Below are 18,293 nucleotides of genomic sequence, written 5' to 3'. Positions count from 1 at the left end.
TAAAATTAGAATCTACCGCCTCAGCTAACACTGTTTGATTTTGTTTCACCTGTGGAAATTTTCTAGACCTGATTTGATTTTAATTTGCAATTTGGAAGTGCTGAATCTGAGGCATGAAAAAAAGCCTTATTTCTCTATTTCTAAATAAAACTGAAAATAGAGTGACCTTCAATCATGATTTGTGGGCATAGGAATAGGAACAAAGTTTAATGCACATAATGTAGGGGATTCTAGAAGGTCACACATTGAAGGTTTTACACTTAACAGATGATATATTTGGAGACAAAATATCAGTAAGTATATGACAACACACTAGATCCTATGCCTTAAATTACTATAAATTTGAGTGTAAGAACAAATTAATATTTGAAGTGAAGATATACAGCCTTGTGTTTTATATTTCTTTAAATTCATTTTTTGAAGGTTTGAAAACAAACAGGAAAATTGTGCTCTGACTCTAATACCTTTTATTATCTATTTTAATTAATGCCATATATATTTGCCATATAAGTATGCTATACATACTTATCTAAATATGGTATTGAGATACATATGCATATTTTGTAATTTTCAAATCAGAGTAAACATATCTATGTTGTCAAACATTTATAATTTCTTTATGATCAAAACATTACAAGTCCTTTTGAAAACATTTAAGTTTTTTAAAACATAAATGCAGTAAAATAAAAATTATATGAATACCTGGAGTATCATGTGATGTTTTGATATACATATATACTTAGTCTCATTTCAATCAGGATAAACATATATTTCTCCAAACATCTATGCCTTTGTTGTGGTACAAACAATCAAAATCCTTTCTTCTAGATTTTTGGAATCTGCAGTACATTATTATTCCTTACTGTGTAATAGAAGAGCAGAAGTCATTCCTTTGTCCTAACTATAAGTTAGAATACCTCCAGTTCGCTCAGTCTTTCCTCAGTCTTTTGTTATAACCACTTTATTCTAAATTCTTATATGGTCAGCTTATATTTCTTTCTTTCTTTCTTTCTTTCTTTCTTTCTTTCTTTTTCTTCCTTTCTTTCTTTTTCTTTTTCTCTCTTTTTCATTCTTTCCTTTGTCCTTTCTTTCTTTCATTCATCTTTTCTTTTGTCCTTTCTTCTATCTCTCTCTGTGTATCTCTTTTTCTGTCTCTGTCTCTCTCTCTGTCTCACCAGAGATTGATCCAAGGGTTCTCTCCCACTGAACAACATCTTCCACCCTTTTGTTTTCTTGTCTTAAGACATGTTCTTACTAAATTCTTCAGGATGGTCTTGAACTTCACATTCTTCTCCTTTAGACTCCCATGTATACCTGACATTACCAGCATAGACCATCATGCCCAGCTATGAGATCAGTATTATTTCAGTTCCACATAAGAGTGAGATTATATGATATTTGTTTTTTTCTACCTTGCTTATTTCACTAATCATAACAACTTCCAGTTTTATCGGTTTTACTCTTTCCCATGGCTGACAGAATTCCATTTTGTAAACTACATTGATTTTCTTCATCTATTCATCAGACAATGGCCTTTTAGGTTATTTACGTTTCTTAGCTATTGTGTATGGTGCAGCAGTGAACATGGAAATGCAGGTTTCACTTAGGCACGCTTGCATTGATCATCTTTCTGAAATGTAAGAAATAACCTGAGGTACTCAATTTATAAACATGAAAGTTTTGTATTGGCTCATAGTTTTACAGGTTCCTGCCCATGCTGAATGCTCTGCATCTCTTTGAAGGCTGTAAAGAGGCAGCTCTTCCCAACTGTCCAAAGCAGGAAGTGAAAAAGAGGAACGAGAAGGAGCCAGGATCCCATTATCATCTCCAAGGGCATATTGCCAGTCACCTAAAGACCCCTGGCTATGTTCTGTCTCTTAAGGGTTCCACCTACCAGTGCAGGCCATGTCTGTAACAGCTGGGCCTCCGAGGTACATTCCTGATCCAGCTACAACAGCAATTTTATTTCCTTTATTGAAGACAAGGCATGTCGTAGTAGCACTGTTGTATTATATAGTAACTTCTATTTTTTATATTTTAAGGAACCCCCACAGTGTTTTCCATAATGGCTTCAGTAATTTCCACACTCTTCAACAATATGCGGGTTCCCTCTTCACATCCTCACCATTACTTGCCAAATATCTTTCTAGATGAGGACCTAGAATGACTTATCATCTTTCCTGGACAACTTCCCAAAGAAGAGGACTTCAGTCAGAGGAATTCAAAATAAAACGCTGAATCAGGAGTTTTTTTTTTTTTTTTTTCTGCATTCTACAAGCTTCTGTTACGATGATTAGGCTTTCTGATAGATGTTTCTGTCTCCAACTCATTGACTTTTAGGATGTTGCTACAAGAAACAACAGAAATCACATTCCTTTACAAAACTACTTGGATTTATGTAGCTAATAAAAGTGGTGATTTGTGGAAGACTGGACTGAAATGGTTTTCCTTAATAGGTAGAAATTACAAAAAAGAAACCTTCAGAAATTTAACTGAAACAACATGCTTCCTTACCACAATTCTTGAGCAGGTAGAGAGTGTAAATATTGACTTCATCTTCTATAAGCTATGCATTTGTGAAAATATTTTGAAAATTAAAATATGTGCCTGAGTAAATATAGGAGAGTGGTGTTAATGAGTTCAACTTTAATTGCAATTTATAAAAATGTTTAAGAAAATATAAAGAAGAGTATCACAGAAACAGATCAATTTAAGTAACAATTGTCAAGGGAATTTATCTGAGACCATTTTGCCTGTAGGAATGCTGCATAGAAATGAGACAAACTTATTCCTTTCTGCCCTGGTATTAAAATGAGGGCTTCCTCCTGAAATATGCTAATCCCAAATGTAATCGCAATCCTAGCAAAACATGTGGTATTAATATATCAGCACATTGCTTAATCATTTTTCCTACTCAGTCCTATTCCTGTTGCCCTTGGAGGAAACCCCTTTTCTGATCATATTTCATTACTATTATTTCTGCTTTTGAATTTTACATAAATGAAATTACACAGTATATATACTTTCAGGAGGATTTCTCTTATTCGGCATGTTGTTTTATTGTTTTAGTTTATTAATACATATGTGAAGTACTGCTCTGCCATAAAGAAAAACAAACTTGAGTCATTCATTAGAAAATGGATGTACCTTGAGACCATAGTGCTAAGTGAAATAAATAAAACACATAAGGTTAAACATCAGATTGTTTCTCTTATATGGAGAAGCTGGAGTAAAAATAATCAGTATGTTTTATTTGAGCTTTATCTACATATTCATGTGTATCATTTGCCCGTCTTTTTACTGCCAAATAACATTTTATTACACATCTATGGCAGTTTGCCTCGTGTGTGTGTGTGTGTGTGTGTGTGTGTGTGTGTGTGTGTGTGTGTGTTTGAATCATTCTTCTGTTGAGTCATACCTAACTTGTTTCAGTTTTTGGTTATTGTGAATAAAAGTGTTACGTGAAATGACCAGATTGTTTCCCTAAAGGTGATTGTCACCTTTTTATCTCACACCAGAGTATACAACAGAGGATCAAAATATATGGTGAATAAAGTTTTAAAAACTGATTGCACCAAAAACGCACTGCTATTAATTTCTTTCTAGTCTCCCATGCGTTGAAAACACTTGTCCAATGTTCTTGCCACTTTCTGAAGGAGTTCTGTCAGTCTGCCTTCATGTCTTTACAAAGTGTGATCACAAATAAGAAAGCTGCTTCTAAGTGCCATCCAATGGAAAAGCAGGTCCCTAAATACTTTGTAGAGTGTCCGTATCCTCTTTCTTCAGCAATGTGGCACCGTGTGACTTCTGACTCTTCCTCAAATGCAAACTAATCATAAAAGGTGATCATTCATAACTGATTCATGACATTAAGGGAGTCACAAGACATGCATGAAAATGGACCTCCAGAACTGGCTCAAAAATTTCAGCAATGGTGGGAAATTTGTGTTCAAAGTGAGAAGGAGTACTTTGAGGGTGATTAATGGCAATGTGTTTTTCACTGTAATAAATTTTTCAATTCAAATATTTATCATATTTTCTGATCACCATTCCATTGTTCCGTGTTGTCACCATTTATAGAGTTTTCAGTGCTCTTTAATTTTGGTCATGTTAGTGGGTTTGTAGTACTACCTCTATCATGTTGTAGCTTAATTTACCATAAATGATAACTAATACTATTCAGCAGTTCTCCAGTGCTTATCAGCAGTTTTTATGTTCCCACATTTTAGCTTTAATTGAATTTATCTTTTTAGGAGTTCTTACACTCAGGATAAGTGTTTGACTAATTTTCTATTTGAATAACAATATTTTATGTTGCTGCATCTTCAGGTATATGGAGATTGCATCAATGTTTTTTTTTTAATTTTATTTAAAAGGAAAAAGAGAAAAAAACAAAACAAAACAAAGCAGTGTAAGGGTACAAGTAATACAGAACTACAAAAAAAAAAAAACCAGTAAGAAATCACAGGTTGTGCTCAGCATCAATGTTTTATTATCAGTGATTTCTATTTTAATTTCCCAGTGTTAGACATTACAGTCATTAGGACTCTCATTGTTTGCATTTGAAAAGAATGTATTTTCTATAACGCTAGGATGCAGTATCCTACACATATCAGCTAAGTCAGGATGGTTCATTATGTTGTTCAGATGCCTGTGCCTTTACAGATAATTGTTTGATGATCTTTTATTTATTAAATGAGATATAAAATAATCATTTGTTTTTGTGCCTTTTAATTTTGTTAAGTTTACTGTGTGCATTTTGGGACTCTGTCATGATGTGATGTGCACATATTGAATTATTACATCTTGCCATTGAATTGACATTTTGGTTATCTTAATGTATCTTGCTTCCACAGGAATAATACTTTTTTGTTATGTAGTCTGTATGATATTAATATAGTTTGGTTAAATTCCTTATAATTAGTTTTTGCATCAAATATCTTTTGCGTTTTTTACTTATAACTGTTTTATGTTTTCACACAATGTGAAATACTTGTAGAAAGCATAGTGTTTTCTTGTTTTTGTCTATTGAACTTTTGCCTTTAATAGAACTGTTTAGTCCATCTACATTTAGTGCAATTATCAGTATGTGTGGATTTAAGTCTGTTATATTGTTATTTCTTTCTGCTGATAGCATCGTTTACTTGTCTCTATATTCCACTTTACTTTTGGTTTGAATAATTTTTATATTTTCCCTTGGCTTTTTAGGTATTTTTATCTTTACCAATTTCAGTATTTTCTCTAGAGATCACAATATACATCTTTCAATTTCACTAAACTTAGTGTTGTACTAATGTATGCAAAATCTAAGTTCCATGCATATATAGTTTTATTTGACTCATATATGTTCTGTATGTTAGATAAACACATGCTACAAATCTTACAATGTAATACATTTAAATTTAAATAGTTATCTGCATTATAAATAGGAAAACATAATATTCCATGCATATTTGTCTTCCACAGTAATCTTATTGTTTTTTGGCAGATTTAAATTTTTCATAGAATCATTTCTCTTAAGCTATAACTCCCTTTAACATTTCTTCTTATTCATGACTGCAAGTAAGAAACACAGTTCATACTTATTTCTTCTTTATTCTGGAGTGGTATTTTTCATCATGTAAATTCCTCAGAAGTAAGTTTTTCTTTCCCTCTGTCTTTAAATATTTTGTTCCTCTTTTTCCTCCATCTTTCTGATGAGACTACTAATAATTTGTGTATCATTGTTCTGTTGGATAGTTGGAGTGATGATTGATGACTTGTTTTTAGGATGGAAAGGAACAGAAGTAATGCACATTTGATGGATACCATAGTTTGAAATTTGTATTTTGATTTTTTCCAGGCAAGAAGTATGCAGTAAAATGATCTCCTGCAATGCTGTGCAGGGGGCCACAGTCTCCAGTTAGCTGTGCAGTCATGAGGGGAAAAGAAAGATTACCTACCTAGTGCATAGTGTCTGTAAACTAGAAAGGATGTCAACAAATTATGTGTATCAAATGTACCTTCAACTTTTGTTAGGTTTATTTTTTTGTGACTCCTGTCAAAGGCAAAAAGTTTAATGTATCATTCTTTTTTTAACCACTTTAAAGATTTTTCTGTTTAATTTGTTTTCCATAATTTATGTTTTACCAAGATAAGTTATTTATTCTTTGTATTTATATTTCTTGTGGTTTTCTGAGTTGTTTGAAACATTTGCATTCTGGCTTTCATTAAATTTGGGAAGTGTTTTTGTTATTCCTGCCCACCCCATAGGGACTGAATGATATATAATTTAGACATTTTGGCACTCTACCACAAATCTCTGTCTCCTTTCTCATCATTTTTCAATCTTGAGGTCTGGGGATTTAGCTAACGGGCATAAGAGCTTGCCTGGCAGGCACAAGATCATGAGTTTGACCCTGGTACCAAAAAAAAAAAAAAAAAAAAAAAAGTCTAAACTAGGCTTCAATATTTTTCCACTTGTTTTTAGCCTGAGTAATGTCTATTGATCTATTTTCACTAGCTCTTTTTCTGTTACTTCTAATCTGCTTTATGTATATCCAGTGAAATTTGTACTTTAGACATTGTATTTTTAGTTCTCAAATTTCTATTTGATTCATTTTCTAGTTTTTAATTTTTGTGCTAAAATTTGCGATCTGTTTGTCTTATATTATTCTTATTTGCATCTACGGGAATAGCTACTTTAAAAATATTTACTATTTTTAGATTCTCCGTCATCTCAAGTCAATCTCCATTGATTACCTTTTGTCCTGAGGAGCATGTTATCTATTTTATATGTTGTAAATAGGATTATATACAAATATTGTTAATAATTTACTAGTAAATCTTTATGTTCATTCTTATCAAGACGGTTTAATTTTCTCAGATGACTGAATTTAAACTCCAAACACTATTACCTATGTCTGAAAACTATTTGGTGATTTCAGCCTGGTTAGTACATAAGTTGGTATGTTTGGATTCTTAACCACATATACATGGTTAGCTGGAAAGTTGGTTAAAGGTTATATGCAGATTAGGAGACATCCCTACGTAACTTTTCTTTCTGAGATTTTTTTTACTTTATTTTTTTAGCTGCCAAGCACAATCCAAATTAATGATCTTTAATCAAGACTTGAGTTTCTGACTTTCTGTTTATGCAACAGGTAACATGAGATGCCCTTGTGTTGGCTTCCTGCTTTAGCATAGGCTGTTTTAACATAGGCTGCAGACATATATCTCTTACCATTGAAGCATCAATCCACCACACTGCCTGGAGCGTTATACAGCCTACCAGAAGCTAAATAACCATTGTGCAATTAATAAAAAAATAGAAGTAAAACACAGATTAACTGTTGGAACCAGGTAGGCTTCAGTTTAAATTCCTCATCTGTATTTTGTTTGTTTGTTTGCTTTTTGCCAAGTTATTCAACCTTTCTGTCTTAACTTTTCTCCTTTCTAAAATGATATTAATAACTATTTCTCAATTTAGCTTAAAGCTTGAGTTGATTAGTGGCATTTGGAACGTCTAAAATGTGTGGGCTCTCATTATTACTTCAAGTTTGAAAAGTTACATGATAATTTCATTTTTAAAGAGATTCAGAGAAGCCAACAACAATTATCGTTAGGAGGGGAGATTTTGTGAAACAATTTAGTATTTGTGGTGAGTTTTGAAGAATGAAAGTTATTTCATATAAAACAGTTTTGTTTCCAGTGTTTTATATCTACTTATATCCTTAATTATCTCTGTAAGTACGTAGTTAAGTTATAGGTGTTTATGTCTATATTTTATAAGTCAACATCTAGGTATCTGTATTTATATATGTACAGCTTTATATAGCATAAATATGTAGAGTTTTTATGTATGTATATACATATATGTATATAGATCCATATTCCTAGATATAGATACTGGTGAAGTTATAAATTAGATATGTCTATAGATGTATTATAATAGATAAATATGTGTACATGTTAAAATATAAATGAAGACCCAAAATGTCATTTAAAAATGGGCCAAGAATAAGGTCAACATTTTCAAAAGCCTTTTCTGCATCTGTTGAGATGATCATGTGACTTTTGTCTTTGGCTCCGTTAATATGGTTATTACTTTTATTCATTAGCACCTATTGAACCAACCCTGAATTCCTTAGATGAATCCCATTTGATCATGATGTATAATATTCTTGATGATTTGCTGCATTCTGTATGCTTGAATCTTACTGAGGATTTTTGCATCTATGTTTGTTAGGGAGATTGGTTGATAGTTCTGTTTTTTGATTGAGTCTTTCTCTGGTTGTGGTATTAGGGTAATATTTGCCTACTGAATACTAAGATTTTTGCAAATTTAAAGATGCCAAGGAAAGCCATGTGAGATGCCAAGGAAACATATGAGCTCAACGTATCAGTAACTTACTGGAATTTAACACTTCCTCTGTGACAGATATGTTTACATCAGAACTAGCAATATATCTGACAAAATTCAGGTACAAATTTCTGCATTCACTAAAATTACTAAATATATGCCTCAAAGCTAGATTATGGCTTCAGATGAGATTTGAAATTCAACTTGGAGTTCTGGATGCCAGCCTTAGCTTAATACTAGCTAGGAAAACTTACTCTAGTGAGACAATATTCCCTGGTCATTTCTTCCTGGTTAAAACTAGGAATGTAGCTCAGTGGCTTCAGCACTTGCCTGGAAAATGCAGGGTCATGAGTTCAATTCCTAGTACAAAAAAAAAAAAAAATCAGAAATAATTGAACCCCTCAAATTAAAACATGCATTTCTTTGCATGTCACATTTGCATAAACAACTCTGTGAACATTCTACCCAAGTGTAAGAATGGTTATACAAAAATTAAACTATACTTATGACACTTTCTGAGATTTTGTTATACCTCTTATAATAATTGAATTTTAACAGCTTACTTATAGCCGTGTAAAATAAAAATAATAGTAAATTATGAAAAGAAACATTTAATGAGCCATATTTTTAGTTACTAATCTATAGCTTTCTATTGAAAAAAATTTTTAAGTTATGAATAGGGAGCAAATGCCCTTTTTAATACATCTAAATCGTTCAGAAAGGTGATTTCAGTGCTGAATTCCTGTTGTGTTTGCATTTAAACACTGAGTCACGAAGTTTTCTTTACAATTTTAAATTGTTTTTTTCTGGATCATCTGTCTCTCTTAAAAAGTTAATATGATAGTTAAAGAGATCATATATAAGCTTGATTGTAAAATATTTCCATTGGCATTATCTTGAACATACATCAACTAACTTAATTACTCTATCCCTGGATTCTCTTCACCTGTAATGATACAATAATAATACCTATCCTCCCCAATTCACAGCCTTATTGTGAGGTTAGAATCATTAGTTTTTGGTATAGGTTACTTTCCTAACCATCCTCACTTTGCAGTTAGTCTAAACTTGACTTGTTCTCCTTTTTTATGAGAATATTAATCAGTTTTATTTTTAGAACTGATTGCAATAGAGTGATGAACATGGTATCAGTGATCCTGATTGCAAAATAAAATTGCAAATTGTTTGCAGAGCTTATTTCAGCAGCAGACTTCTCTTTATTGTGCTAGGACTCATGCCCTCTGCAAACCTCCACCATTATTACTGACATGGGACAATGCAAAGTTCTTGTAATTGAGGTGTTAATTCCACCCTTCCTATTGCCTGGCAATGTAATCTTAAATATGTCAACTAATTATAATTTTATTGTGCCTAGATTTTCCTTACCTATAAACAATGAGATAATATTTCCTATTTAGCCTAAATCATAGGCTTTTTATGAAGGTATAGGGAATTACTGTTTGTTCAAGTGATTTGTAGATCATAAAGTGCTCTGGAAGATATCCTATTATCTTAGTTTACTTTTTAAGCTACTTTAAAGTGAGATGTTGTGGTCTAAACCCTGTCCTAGTATTTGAATAGCGAGGCAGAACTGTGAGTGTGAGCCTTCCCTGGGCTGCATACTGAGTGTGAGCCCAGCTTGGACTACATAGAAACCCTCCATCTCTAAACACAGACAAGGAAAAAGAAAGAAAAAGATTTCAAGGAGCGCTATTATCAAAAATAAATCTAAAGAATATCATATAAATATAAACTTATTCTAACCAATAAAGTCAGTAAAATAAATTCCGTGGTAAAAAGTTTGGCTCTGATGTCAGAAGGAATTTAGTTAAGATCACAGTTGTGTCTTTTATTGACTCTGGTCTTAAACAAATTAGAGAATTTATCAAAGTCTTCAACTTCTCATATGTAAAATTCAGATTACATCCATTAGGCTTTTTGGCACAATTGAGAGACAAAGGGAGGGACTGAGAGATAAACAGACCTTCATTGTGGCCACAGGAGGGTTGCAAATGAGTGCAAGATTTCCTCAGAAAAGGGGAAGCTGAGAAACAGCTTTCATGGAGTTGGGCTGGGAGTGGAGTCCTTGGGTTTGTGAAGTCTTGGGATTGAAGAGGGCTGGATGCAGAGCAAAAGGAAAGTGGGAGGTTTATTTCTGAAACTAGAAGAAAAGCCCACAAGTTACTTTTGAGGAGATACGCTGCAGTTTTACAGGCTGATAAAAATTGGGCAGATGTCATGTTAGAGATAACTCACTAAGCCCCAGACTGCCAGAACCCTCAATATCTACTTGATAATCTTATCAATTAGGGTAGGCTAGGATAGATTATGCTGCAGTAATAAATTACTCCAATATTCTAGGAGAGTGTACTAAAATGTTTTGTTTTCCCTCTCACTTATGGTTTGTTCTAGTCTTTCTGTCTCTGAGCGCAAGAGAAAGTGAGAATAATTAATTGTGCGCTGCTTTGGCTTTGACTATTTATAATCCAGAGACAAAGAATATGGCTTCACCAAATTCAGAGAGACAAAAAAATATAATCTTATCATATGCCTTGGAGAAGATTTAGAAATAATGTAAGCTATTCCTAGTAAGAGTCTTGTAAAAGTATCTCTCTCTCTCTTTCTCTCTCTCTCTTTCTCTCTCTCTCTTTCTCTCTCTCTCTCTCTCTCTCTCTCTCTCTCTCTCTATATATATATATATATATATATATATATAGACTGTTATGGTTTGTATTTGAATGCCCTCCCTGAGCCTTATGCAATCATGGATGTGGCTGAATCTAGCGTTTGTGATTGGTTTGTTGCATGGGGCGGGGAAGAGTGGTGTCAGTGCTGCACCCATCCAGGGACTGGTAGCCTGACATACAATGTGAAGGAGGGAAGGAGGCGTGCTTTCCCCTCATTTGCCCTTAGTGCTCTTCCTGTTTGTGGCCTCTATGAACAGTTGCTTCTTACCAACACCACCCTGCCTTGGAGCCAGCTGAATATGGACTGACACCTCCAAAAATTGTAAGCTAAATAAACCTTCCCTTCCCTAATTCTGGGCATCAGGTATTTTGTCTCAACAACAAGAGAAAAGTAACCAAAACATGAACTTACAGTATCTTGACTGATGAAACAAAAAGTTGGATGAGCTTACAGCAATTGAATATCTAGCTCAGTGTTCATGAACATTTTACAGATGAGTACCCAAACTGTAACCCAAAACCCAATTATTTATCACAAAGTGCCAACACCGCAATTGAACTGAATGCTGAGGTTTTACTTTAGAAAAAATACTTCATATATTGACATCTTTTGTCTTAAAAACAGTGCAAATGCCATAAGTTCACTACCACTGGTCTAAATTGTTCTGTGATAGTAAATAAAATTTTTCTTTCCATTAAACATTTGCCTTATCCCCTCAAATAATAATTTAAAAATAAATATTGAGGCTCTGTAAACATATATATCATATTACAAAGCATGCTGAGTTTCTGAGAAGTACATATATGCCCCATTTTGGACATATTTCTTGAGAATTACTCTGGATCTGTCATACATGATGCTTCAAAGCAGGAATAAAATTTGAAAATGCACATTGAAATGACTTTGCATTCCTTCTCTGGAAGTCTACTAACTGGTCTTCCATTCCTCAGGGAAAATGTGAATTGGAGTGAATCTGAGATTCCTGAAATATCAAAGTTTCTAGTCTAGATGACAATTACAGGTAAGCAAGTCAAAGGGAGGAAAACAAAGCCTCTTACAGAGTAACTAGCATGGTGTACTTTTTAGATGGTTTGAATATTCTGTATTCATTAGTCCTTCAGTATTCCATTTTTCTCTAACCTGATGTTAGGCATTCAGGCTTTCTTCAATCATGTAAGAGCAAACATCTGAGCTCTATATTTTACCTGTCCAATATAAATGTATGAGATATAAGTAAATTAATAAAAATAATAAACAACTATACTAAAATAGGAACAGATCGTATTTATTTGGTAGGTGTTCATTCCTTCATCCGACCCCCACAGCCCTAGCACAAGCTTAACGTGTTCCTTTAAAAAACAATTTTGATGTTAAATGTCAAACCTGTTAGGGGATTGGTTGTGTATTGAAAACCTAGGCAATCATTGAGATACTGTGGTCCCGAGTCGGGTATCAAAAGGTAGATATTCTCAACCGGCCGAGAATTGGGAGTTAGAAAAAAGGCAGTATTTTATCCAGCCTCCAAAAAGCAGCTTCATATTTCCTATCCTGCCAGCTCCATGACCAGATGTGTTTCACTAGGAGCCCATTTAGACACGTCCGCTGGTTCTGAGACATCAACACTCAGTTGCTTTGGAAAGCACTATTTCGGGGATGTGCACATAATTAGATATTCAGCTTTAGGCAGGTGTCATCTGTGACAGCCTTTTCTTTTCTTTTTTTTTTTTTTTTTAACTTCCCCCTTACTTACTTTCTCTTTTATGTGGTAAATGTATTTTTTGGAATAGAATTCTAGAATTCTGGCCCCAAAAGTCGCAGCATTTGTCAGTGGGAGAGGGTGTGGGAGGGAACAAATATATTTTTTGAGTCACTGCCTCTCTCAGCATTCAGAGCACAACTCCTACAGCTGGGATGGATACCTGTAAATATTTTTTTTCCTCAGGGGACGTTCCAGTACTTAATTTATGGATGTGTTCAGCCTGACTCTAGAAAATACTCAATGATGAAAGAAAGAATCAAGGAAAAAGATCAGCTTCTCCCTGTAGCTGCTTGCTAATTAATCCCTGTGATTAACCACCTGAGAGAATCATCTAAGAATAGCTGTGTTGGGCAGTGTTTCTTTCTGTCTCCACCTCCCTCTGTTTTTGGTTACACACAAACAAGAGAAAATAAAAGATATTAGAAATTGAATATTTTGACAGTTTGAAGACAATTATCACTGCTGGAATTACTTTAGTGAATTTTGCTTTGGGGATCTATACTTGGAAGAGAAGCAGGCAAGCCTTTTTTTTTTTTTATATTCAACATTGTTATTCTTTTCAAACTCTTCAGCTTGGAATATCTCCAGATGTATGCATATGGCCATATGAAATATTGAAAATTTTTCATGAAACCAAAAACTCTAGAGGCAACATGATCAATTTTAGATAACATAATCGTTCTGACTATAAAATACCAAGAGAAACTACAACAAATGTTTTCACCACACAGATAAAATCTGACCTAGTCCATTTTACACTGTCTGTAGTATATAATTCATTGTTCATATAATCTTAAAGATTTCACTGCAACTATGATTTTATATGCATAAATTACATATAAAGCATTGAAAATAAATTGACTATCTTTATATGCCAGGGTCTGTATTCGTAAACTAATGCAAACATCTCTATGCATGAGATTATATATTAATATATTTAACTTAGCTATTAATAAATGTGCTGCTGAAAATAGCAAGTCGACTTTATTGTAGTAATTATATGATGACCCATAATTCTACTACCTAGCAGTCTGATAGCATTTCATTTTAGATCACACTTGATATTTTTATCACATATCTATATATAGAAAACTTTCAAATATGGAATCAAAATAATTTGGAAATAGAGTATACTTTAAAATTATGAGGGTTTTTCAGTTTTATTATTATTTTGTAGAAGTTTACTTTTAGTGATCCATATATGTCCTTGTAAAGGGGCTATGTTTAATTTTCAAAAAATATCCACCCTTCTCCATTAATTCCTTATAGGTTCATTATGATATAACAGAAATTTCATATAAGCGTCTATAGTTTCCAACTAGACATGATTTACAGCACATATTGCCTATTCCTGGCGTTCATTATTGATATATCTTCAGTAAGAGAACTATGATAATGATTCTGGAATCTTCCAGGGAGGTCAGGTTTCCCATCCCCTACCCTTCCTCCATCCTCATGGCCTGTCAAATTACAGAAAAAGGGCATGAAGCAGCCTACCTTCATTCTATCATTCAACAAATTTACTTACAAGTAGCTTCTATGTTAAGCATTCGAGATGGGAAGTAAATAAGAAAAGATGCTAGTCCACTGACACATTTTATATTTTGAATATAAACAATATATTTCTTACTCAGTTTTCCTCTAGATTTGAATGTAACTCAGCCTGATTTTAGCAGTTCTAGAGAATCATGTGTAATGTCCCGGGTTTTGAGATCACAAAGGTTGGGTTTACAGTTCAGGCCTCACTCATAATAAGGAAGATGCACGTGCCTAGCGCTTTTGTGTGTATCACCCAGTTTCTAGTCCATGAGTATTGCAGTGGATGCTGATGAGATTGCATGCAAGGATAAACAAATCCTGAGTCTGATACACAATAACATAGATCCTTCCAGCAATAAGTCTGTCATATTTGGCCAGGCTCAGTCCACAAAAATATTTAGATATTATTGTTTGTTCAAAGTAAATTAGGACACGAGTCACTTTTTTCCAGCACCTGGAACATAACAAATATTTAGTCAGTATTGGTTAAAAAAATTAGTTCCTCAAATTCATCTCTTCTTAAAAGTTTAATATGCATCCAGGATACAAATTTGGAGGGAAAGGACTGGTTTTATCAACTTAAATATTACTTAATATATACTGATTGCATCATAGATATGCAGATGGTGGAGGTATATTAGAAAAGGGAAAAGCACTTTTTATGATTTTTGCCTTTTTATGGGTGATAATTGATGATCACATCACTGAGGTGATATGCTTTGAGTTGAGGACAGGATAGGCACATTATGGAATGAGGATGTTCAATGACATTTTTCTATAGATAAAATCAGTTTTATCGAACACCTTCTGTGTCATGGGCATGTTCGGTGTTGTGAAAATGCTTTTCAGTGTCTGCCCAGTCAATTTGCTGTGCACAATTAATTTAAGCAGATCTTAGTTCAGAGCAAGGACAAATCAAGGATAGTATCCTAAAGATATTTTCTAAAAAGATAAACAGTGTTTTCAAATTACCTCTGTGTTTGTAACTTTGTTTCAGAAAACAGTAGTATTCAAAGATTTTAAGAAAGGTGTCCAGGTACTCTAGCTGGGTAGTACCTAGTAAAGGTACTCTAGCTCACTGCTATGCTGATCCTTACTGTCTGTTTTTCCAAAATGGGTCATTAAAATATAAATGTAGGAGGGAGAGACACACTTCACCTACTTAGATTTAACTAATACATACTGATGCCCTGCCACATATGGTCACAAGGGAGGGAAATTTAAAAAAGAAAAACAGCAAGAAATACTGTACTTTTGCCTTCTAAAACTGATTCTTGTTGATTATACATATTTTATTTTTGGAAAGAGTGTAAGTTAGGTGAAATTTCTGCAGCATTTTTTTTCCTCAGCTGTGTGCAATCTCTTTCTCTAACTGTGTGTCAATTGCCCAGAAAACTTTACTAAAGTAACATTTGATTGACTGTCATCTTGGACTTACCGTTAAAGTTTTTTTTTTTTTTAATTTTATTTAAGGAGAAAAGAAAAAAAAAAGAAACAGTGAAAGGGTACAAGTTATACAGATTTACAGAAGAAAAAAATGAACAGTAGGAAATCACTAGTTAATGGATTACATATTGCCATCTTAGAAATAATTGTTCAAGTCACAAGATTAAAGCTTGTAAAGTGGACATTCCAACAATGATACTGCAAACAGTTCTGTTCAATGATCCAATAAAACTCTGTGATATCATTTTCTATCTTATACACTTAAATATACATGCAGTTATATAGTTTAGAGCACTTTCTTTTCCTCTCTTTTGTACAATGACTAGTGCACATTTTGGGTTTCATTGCTCCCACGGTTCTTATTGCTTTTTTGGAAGAGAGTAAAACCAAATGTGACATAACAGAACAGAATCAGTCAAGTCAAAAGGGTGGACATAATAGATAATATAAAAGCATAATACAAGGTGATCAACAATGGTTACCATAATGCCTCCCGCTATCTCTAATAGAATTGCCAATATCATTAGTTATAATACAATTGAACCGTTAAAGTTTTGAGCACAGTGCATGAGTGTCATCACCCTAGTAAATTGTTCTAAAGATAAAACAGTGCTCTCTGAGCTTATAGGCAAGCAGATGCAAATTGAATTGAGTTTAAGGTGCCACCATGTTACAGTAAGATCTGAAGGTGAAATTTTGAAGACCCTCCTACAGGGCATTATACAAAGAGATTTTATCAATACTCTTTTTTTTTTTTTTTTTTTTTTGGTGCTGGGGATCAAACTCACAACCTTGCACTTGCCAGGCAGGTGCCTAGGCTACTGAGCTAAATCCCTGGCCCTCAGTAGTGCATACTTTTTCTCTTGCCATACAGTCAAACTTTATTTTCTGTCCTTGCCTCACATTTATAATTTAAGGTCCATATTTGAGACCCTTAGTTACGATTTTTGCAGAGGATTAAAACTTTTTATGAAGATAGAATACTTTATTTGCTTGTGTTTAGTGGTTAAAGAGTCCATTATATAATTTTCAGAACACATTCTTTACATGCATATTTAATAATACATTTAGTGTACGTGATGCATGAAAATTAAGAACTGTTTCTGTATATAATATCTCATTCAGTTTTTTGGGTAATTTGTTAGCCAGATATGACAAATCTAATTATCTCACTTACAAGATAAAGTATTAAAAACCTAGCTAGATTAAGCTGTTTACATATGATAGCACAATTGTAAAGCAGCAAACCTGGAACTCACATCTGGTTCAGCTGATTAAATTCATGCTTTCCATAAGAAATTCTAATTTCTATACCTAAAAAAAAAAAAAACCAGCATACCTTGGTTGCTTCTAGCTACAAAATATGTCCAAGAAAGTATATTTCCTTCAGTCTCTGTTGTATCACTTATTTGAAGCCACCACCATTTATACTTTTAACTTCTGCAGTATCTAATATGTCTCTTGAATAGTCCTCTTGCTTTCTAAAATTTATTCTCCCTACAAAGCTAAGTATTTTTTAACATTTTTATTATAGACATTTTGCAAGTAAAATATAAAGCACAGATTACAAAATTATAATTCAATAAACTTTACTAAATATACACTTCAACTATTACCAGAACTAAGATACAGACCATTTTCCACACTCCAGAAAGTTTTCTTGAGCCTTTTTCCAATTCCCACCATTCAGAAACAACCTCTGTTTTTATTTCCTTCACTTGAATTTGTTTTGCTTCGTCCTGATTTTATATAAGTGAACCTATGCAGGATACATTCTTTGGACTCTGGCCTCTTGCCTCAAAAAAGAAAAAAAAAAGTTTTCTAAATTCATCCATATGGTTGCATACATAAGAAGTTCTTTTCTTTTAGTGTGATGCAGTATTCCACCATAAGCAAAGACCTAAATTTCACTTTTGATAGGTCTTTTATTTATTTCCTATTTTTTGATTGTGGTAGTACAGTTGCTGTTTTAGAGTTTTAGTTTTAAAAATGTGTTAGATTTGCAGAAATGTTGTGAGTATGGCAACAAGAATTAACAAGTGCCTCATGCAGTTTCCTCTATTATTAAATCTCATGCTAATATGTAGTGTTAGTATACTTGTCTTAGCTAATAAACCATTGTTCATAACTAATCATTATTATGACAATCATATGTGTCTTTAATTTTACAGTGTCATTTTTCTATTCTAGGATCTTATCTAGGATGCCTCATTATAAATGATATGTAGGCCTCAAATATTTCTCATTTTTGACACCTCTGGAAGTTTTGAGGAATTTTGGAAAGGACTTTTGTAGAATAAATCTGGATTCATACTTTTTATTTCTTCTTGTGATTGACTTGTAGTTACTGACTGTCAGGAAAAAGACTACAGGTGCAAGAGATCACTGTCATCACATCGCAGCAAAGATTCATTCTGCCAACGTGACAGCACTGAGGCATAAACCATGGTCAGCTGGCTGAGGCTGTGTTTGTCAGTGTACACCTTTTCCTCCTTTTCTTATGTGTATTTTGAAAGGAAG

Source organism: Cavia porcellus, unplaced genomic scaffold (assembly GCF_034190915.1).
Source record: "Cavia porcellus strain 051 isolate PalLab524CR breed Dunkin Hartley unplaced genomic scaffold, mCavPor4.1 scaffold_19, whole genome shotgun sequence".
Classification (NCBI taxonomy): domain Eukaryota; kingdom Metazoa; phylum Chordata; class Mammalia; order Rodentia; family Caviidae; genus Cavia; species Cavia porcellus.
Note: the sequence above shows the minus strand (reverse complement) of the source record.